This window comes from Rhincodon typus, chromosome 10 (assembly GCF_021869965.1).
Source record: "Rhincodon typus isolate 14 chromosome 10, sRhiTyp1.1, whole genome shotgun sequence".
Taxonomy (NCBI): Eukaryota; Metazoa; Chordata; class Chondrichthyes; order Orectolobiformes; family Rhincodontidae; genus Rhincodon; species Rhincodon typus.
In genome coordinates this window covers 8,960,806-8,966,904 of record NC_063341.1, presented here as the reverse complement: position 1 = coordinate 8,966,904, position 6,099 = coordinate 8,960,806, and the positions used below count along the sequence as shown (strand labels likewise).

Genomic DNA, 6,099 nt, shown 5'->3' with positions numbered 1-6,099 from the left:
CTCTGCTCCTATGATGCTGCTTGGCCTGCTGTGTTCATCCAGCCCTGTACCTTTATGGAGACTGTTCCACCTTCTTCTCATCTTACTGTTCCCTAGCTCCCTAATACTCTTCCCTCCTGGACCCGGGAAGCAGGCATTTCCATTTTTTCCCAATGCAGAATTGTTTGGCAACTTCAACTTTGAAATGCATTGAATGCTTCTTGCCTTTTCAAAGTCACCCAAGAATTCTCAGTCATTAAAGGTATGATGCATTGTGTGTCTGCTTCTTTCAGGGAAGCATTACTGGAGCTACATCAGAATTCTCATGGATTAAACATTAAATTGAGGCTTACTGTATAGATTTTTCAATCACATTCAAAATAAAGAGACAACATTCTGTAGAAACTCAACAGGAATGGCAGCTTCTGTGAAAAAGAGAAACAGAGTTAATGTTTACTCAATGTAATTGAGTGCAATAAACTTTTTCTTCAGAACGTTTCTGCTGAAGGAGAGTCATATCAAAACATTAACTCTCTCTCTTTCTCAGCAGATGCCCCCAGACCTTTGAATTTCTCCAACATTTTTTCTCTTTTAATTTTAGATTTCTGACATCCACAGTATTGTTATTTCTATTATCAATCTTGTTCATATCAGTCCCAACTTTTTTTTACAAGCCATTATAGATCCCACTCATTTGGGAAATTCACTTTTTGTCAAGATTTAAATATCTAGGTGGATGATTAAATGTAATGACTCAGGTAATTTTTGTTTATTTTCCCCCCCATTCTGGTGTGTCTTCCATTCTTTGGTTTCTTTTTAAATGTCTTTACTTCATTTGGTCTTAGGCATCTCTAATTTTCTGATGAGGTGTCTTTCTGTTTCTTCTCCATTTTTGATCACTTCAGATCTCAGCTCATCACTCAGCTAAGATCTTACTGAATGGCAAGGGAGGCAGGAGGGCTGAATGCCTACTCCTGCTCCTACTTCAGATGTTCTTATGTTGCTGTTTTTTTTTAGTCTTCATCCTCTGCGAGATGGTGACAGTAGCATAATGGCCATGCTCCTGAGATAATTGTATAGAAGTTCAAGTTAATGCTCTGAAGGTCATCAGTTGCAACCTCGCCACAATAGTTGCTGGTACTAATTAATAAATTTGCAACATGCAGTCTCAGTGATGGTGACCGTGACATCTATTGTCAATTGTTGTTACAAGAAATCTGGTTCCCTCTACTGTCTACTATTCAAATTGGCAGGCAGTAACTTGTGGGGTGCCACAGGGACCGGTGCTGGGACACAGCTATTCACTATACATATTAATGATTTGGATAAGGGAACAAAATATAACATCTCCAAGTTTGAAGGTGATACCAAGTTGGGTAGGAGGGTGAACTGTGACAAGGATGCAGAGATCCTTCAGCATGATCTGGACAGATTGGCTGAGTGGGCAAATCAATGGCAGATGCAGTATAATTTGGATAAATGTGAGGTTATTCACTTCGGAAGCAAAAACAAGAAGGCAGATTACTACCCGAATGGCTGTAAATTGGGAGAGGGGAGTGTGTAGCAGGACCTGGGTGTCCTTGTGCACCAGTTACTGAAGGTAAGCATGCAGGTGCAGCAGGCGGTAAAGAAGGCAAATGGTATGTTGGCCTTCATTGCGAGAGGTTTCATGTACAGGAGCAGGGATGTGTTGTTGCAGTTGTACAGGGTCTTGGTGAGACCACACCTGGAATATTGTGTGCAGTTTTTGTCTCCTTTTCTGAGGAAGGATGCTCGTGCTCTCGAGGGAGTGCAGCAAAGGTTTACCAGGTTCATTCCGGGGATAGCAGGTCTGACGTATGAGGAGAGATCGACTAGGTTAGGAATGTTTTCATTGGAGTTCAGATGAATGAGGGGGAGATCTCACGGAGACTTATAAAATTCTAACAGGACTGGACAGGGTAGCTGCAGGAAGGATGTTTCCAATGGTGGGTGCATCCAGAACCAGGGGTCACAGTATGAGGAAATGGGGTAGACAATTTAGGACGGAGATGAGGAGACATTTCTTCACCAAAAGAGTGGTGAGCCTGTGGAGTTCATTACCACAGGAAGTAGTTGATGCAAAAACATTGAATTGATTCAAGAGGCAGCTAGACATTGCACTTGGGGCGAATGGGATCAAAGGTTATGGGGAGGAAGCAGGGTTAGGCTATTGAGTTGGATGATCAGCCATTATCATGATAAATGGTGGAACAGGCTCAAAGGGCTAAATGGCCTCCTCCTGCTCCTATCTTCTAAGTTTCTATGTTTCTAAGAAATCTGTCATCCTTCCCTTATTTGGACTACATGTGACTTCAGATCCACAGTAATTCCATTGACTGTTAACTACCCTCTGAAACTACTCAGTAAGCTGCTCAGTTCAGGGCATTTGGAAGTGGACAAATAAAGCTAGGTTTGCCAGTGACACCCACAGCCCATTTGAAATAATTTTTAAACATTTACTCAGGTACATGCATTTTCATTATGCGTGGTAAAAATTATGGTCTTAAGGAAAGAAATTTGTTCATGGTGTGTCCTTTGCTTACTTTATTGCTTGCAAGCCTAGGGGAAAGTATGATATTTCATGAATGGAGGCAATGCTATTTCAACCGTTTTCATTTTGAATAAACCATCTTGCTTCTGAATTACAAGATCGTGGGTGATGATTATCACTGACGAGCCTTGAACACATTATCTTGTTTGTTACTCTAGCTTAGCGCTGCTGTTTGTCTGCGGTGGCATTCCATAGCACAGGAACAGGCCCGTTGGCCCACCCTGAACACAGTCCACACGGTATCTTTGATAGTGCAAGCACTGTCTTTCAGATGAGACATTTAAGCACAACCCTATCCATCTGTCAGATAGAAATAAGAGCCACTGCTTTTCCCTCTATTCAACTTGTATTACACCCACAAAATTTCAACTCCAGTTTATACAGAACGAGCACTTCAATTTTAAAGCAAAATGCAGTTGAGAAGTCAAGAGACCTTTTCCATGTCTATTGGCTGGAAAGAATTGCACAAGATCCTGGAAACTAGTCTGAACGTTTGGACAAGAGATTACATGCATTGTGATGAAAGGTGTATGATTTTTATTTGTGTTATTATATTCCTTTTACTGTTTGGATTTTAAACCAGTGGCACATGGTTGTTGTCTCTTCTGTAAAGGGGTTTAAAAACAACTAGGTCAGTCTTTCTAGAACCAAAGCTTAAATCAGTCTGTGGTTCCCGGAATGTAATATAAAAGTTTATAATGACAGGAGAGAGAAAACATTGAAAGATTTTTCTTTGGTTGAGAATAATCAAGGATTGATTTTAGTTTAGAACAACACACAAATTAGAGGGAGGTGTTGGCCTAGTGGTATTATCACTAGACTACTAATCCAGGGATCCAGGTAATGACAAGGGGTTTGAACCTCAAGAAGGCAGACAGTGGAATTTGAATTAAAAAAGAATCTGGAATTGAGTCTCCTAAATTGTTGCCGATTGTCAGGAAAACCCATGCGGTTCATGGGTTCATGAACCCATGTCCTTTAAGGAAGGGAATTGCCATCCTCATCTGGTCTGGCATACCAGACCCACAGCAATGTGATTGACTCTTAACTGCCCTCTAGGCAATAAGGGATGGACAATAAATGCTGGCTAGGCTAGCGATTATCTAATGAATAATTTTTTTTTAAAAAAGAAAGCCTTTGGACAGTTTGAAGAAGACTTGCTCTATCAAGATTAGCTTGGTTTGATTATATTTACATTTCATTTATGTTATGCAATAAACCTCTGTTTTATTGTTAAAAGCAAATCTGCAGCCTTGTGAATTTATGTCTCAATGAAAGAATGCCAGGCTTATCAAGTCTGGAATCTGACTTGTCCAGTAGTAACATCAGCTGGGCAAGCATTTGTGACATTCCATTGATAACTCTCTGAAATTCAACACACTTTTCCTATGGATTGATGGCTGCTCTTATCCAAATAGCCAAAAAACTAGTTCGCAATAATCCAGTAGACTTCTAAACTTCAGAATGAACATTGAAAGGATAAGTGCAAAAGAACTTAATACCATTAAAATGAGATGCAAAAGGGTGAAATCTGAACACAACATTGTGTCAATGATCAAGTCTTCAGAGACCATTTCTGAGGACAGTGAGAAATAGATGTTATGGTCATATGTCAGAAAACAGGTTTCTGAAAAGGACCATTGAATTGGGCACATTTTTGAAGCAGTAAGGGGGAGAGAGAAGGATCCAGATCAACAAAAGAACATCAGTAAGGTACAGCATTCGGGCTCACTTTCCAGCTTTTGTCTCTCAATGTACTTGAAGAACCAAACCAGGATTTTAGTCTTGTATTTTGGCAGTAATCTTAAATGGAGTGAAGTTAGTGAAACCTACTCCGTCAAGCAATAAAACACCATGAATCCAGATTCAACAACCTCTAAACTCTATTTCTTCAGTAGGCCAATAACAAATCACAAGCCTGAAACGTTTGTCAGAATTCATCCCAAGTGAAGCAAGTGTGGCAAAAACAATTTTGACACCTAAATGCATGTCACCTCTTTTGGAAACAAAAACAGAAATTGTTGGAAAGCTCAGCAGGTCTGGCAGTATCTGTGGAAAGAACCGCTTTTGGAATTTTGTGTGCATGTGTGCGTGTGTGTATGCATGTGTGTGTGTGTGTGTGTGTGTGTGTGTAATTGAGTGTGTGACAGTGAGAATGAATACATTTGTGAATGCAATTTGGCTACTGTGTAAGACATATTTATCCTTTTTAAAAACTTAGGAGAAAACCTGTCATTTGTCTCCTCTTGACAGTCCCTGAAATTATGGGTTAAAGCACATTCTTTTGAGGAACATATCTGTCTTTGGGTGGTCAAGAGGTGGAAAAGAACCATCCTATGCTGCCTGTCAAGCCTGCATGAGTTTAGTTGATTATCAAGTGTTTTAGGACATATCAACATTATGAATTACAATATGTAAAGACAACTTATTCCTTTCTTTCTGTCATCTTTCAGAATCTTTCCTCCTCAATATATGTTCAATATAATCTTTCAGAAAAAAATCCTGAGTTATAATCTATTAAATGTTATTTTTAGAAACTCAGTGTCAGTGGCTATATCAATTATGAATGAGCAATTCTAACTGTACAAAGGGATTGGCTGTACTTACTGGTACCAATTTTAATTTATAGATTTTTGGTGTTTGCCTTAATCTACCAAGGACATTTTCCTATTGATTTAGTGTGCCCATTGCACATCACCGACATTGGCTTTTCCAAATTATATTTTGAAGTACACATTATTACTCATTCAAACACCAACCTGAATTCCTACCCCATTGAAACTGAGGAGAAAATCAATCAGTACGTTTGGAAAAGTGTTGGAAGCTCAATATTTTTATTATTCAAAACGAAGACAAAGATGTACACAATTCAATATTGCACAGTACTAAATATCTTAAGGAAAAATGCCAGCAGTGCACATCCTACTTCAAAGAAAAACTGCAGACAGTGGAAATCAGAAACAGAAACAATTTGCTGGAAAAATCTCAGCAGGTCTGGCAGCATCTGTAGAGAAAACAGAGTTAATGTTTTGGGTCCAGTCACCCTCCATCAGAACATCCTACTTCATCCTAGTTTAAAAGGAAACGGAAAAATATAGACCAGACAATGTGCAATAAACTTGCAAAACAAATAGTAGCACAAGCAAGTATACCTGATTACAAAAGTTGCAAATGTTAATTTAGCCTTGGAGTGGCTTTTTGACTTTTCCTCAAAGTGATTTTATTGGAACAGTTTTGAAAATGGGAATACACTAAATGAACCCTGTGCTAGAACTGATAATGCTAGATGATAATACTGCATAGCTGCAATGGATTACATTTTATTTCCTTGTGAGCACCATACAAAAACAAAAAAGATGCATCATGCCATTTGGTGCTCCATTATAAAAGCAATTAAATGTTAATGATATGAAGAATCATTAATCAATTCCAGTGCTGATGGACATTTTGGTAAACTGCAGAAAACTTTTGGCCCCAAGGGCAATGCTGGGAAAAACAGTGTTTTAGCATGCAAGAGAGAACAACAATGACAGACAGCCAAACGAGGG

General features: G+C 39.1%; 1 protein-coding gene across 1 annotated transcript in view; it reads left to right on the top strand.

Annotated features, from left to right (window-relative positions):
- The window catches only part of astn1 (astrotactin 1), a 1,993,575-nt gene that overhangs the window by 650,501 nt on the left and 1,336,975 nt on the right, over positions 1–6,099 (top strand). The window lies entirely within an intron of this gene.